The following is a 1,072-nucleotide window of genomic DNA, read 5'->3' on the forward strand; positions in this document are numbered from 1 at the left end:
AAATGTCATCCCCTTGGAGGGTGAAATTGAGTTCCTTGCAAGGATAAGATTATATCTAAACATTTACTGTTTCAGTTAAGCTTTTCACCATTGTCAATAGGAGCATGAAAAAGGGAAGTTGCTGTAATTGGATTTTGTAGAAATTCAACAATTCAACGCTAAATGGAGTTGTGTCGAGTCACCATTAATTAAAATTTGGACATGGTACGAGTAGATAAAGCCATGCAGGTGAAATGTATGCGGAGTTAATTGGTCTACGAAGGCATGTAAGCTGATTTCTGGTTATTTGGATTTAGTTGGTGGATTTCCGGGGGCCAGCTACATTGCTAGTAGTATTGGGTGGTTTAATTTGAGGATTGTAATCATGAATGAGCAATGCAAATGATTTGCCTTTGCAAATATAATGTTGATGAAATTTGTCATCACTATTAAAGTAAAGGCCTTTCTCTTGACTTTCTTCATTCATCTCAACCATCAATTATTTTAATTACCATCAATTATTTTAATGTTGCGGTGGCAGAGCTTTGGTTGGTGGAAAACTTTGTTTTCTTAGGGATGGTAATAATGGAGGTAGATTGGTTAGAAGGGAAATTATTGTTGGGGCTGGTTATGTAGCATTGTCATGTAATTTGTTTTCAATTAATTTTGCTGCGGGCTTTAAAAATTTGCACTTTGGCCTCTACATTCCTTTTTTATTGACGAGGTGAGTTTTAATGAGATTAGGTTATGGGATAAGTTTTTAGATGGCCGATTGAATTTTAGATACATCACTTCCTAGAGATTTCGTCCTTATTTTTTGAGAACTTTATGATTCAGGGTCTGATTTCACATAGGCGCAAATCTTTATGGTTAATTATCCCTTCTGATAATGAGAGAAATTTTTTTATTAAGGCTAGTAATTAATTAGGCATCGAGTACCCAACATAGTAGCAACAACTTTAGGATTTTGACATTGGGCTTTAAGGATTTTTAGGGTTTTAAAATTCATCATCATACACTTAAAGTAGTTGATAGCATCGATTAAAAAGGTGGAAGAGGCGTACGCACTAAGGCGCGACTTAAGGCGAGGCGA

Source organism: Dendrobium catenatum, unplaced genomic scaffold (assembly GCF_001605985.2).
Source record: "Dendrobium catenatum unplaced genomic scaffold, ASM160598v2 fragScaff_scaffold_133, whole genome shotgun sequence".
Lineage (NCBI taxonomy): Eukaryota > Viridiplantae > Streptophyta > Magnoliopsida > Asparagales > Orchidaceae > Dendrobium > Dendrobium catenatum.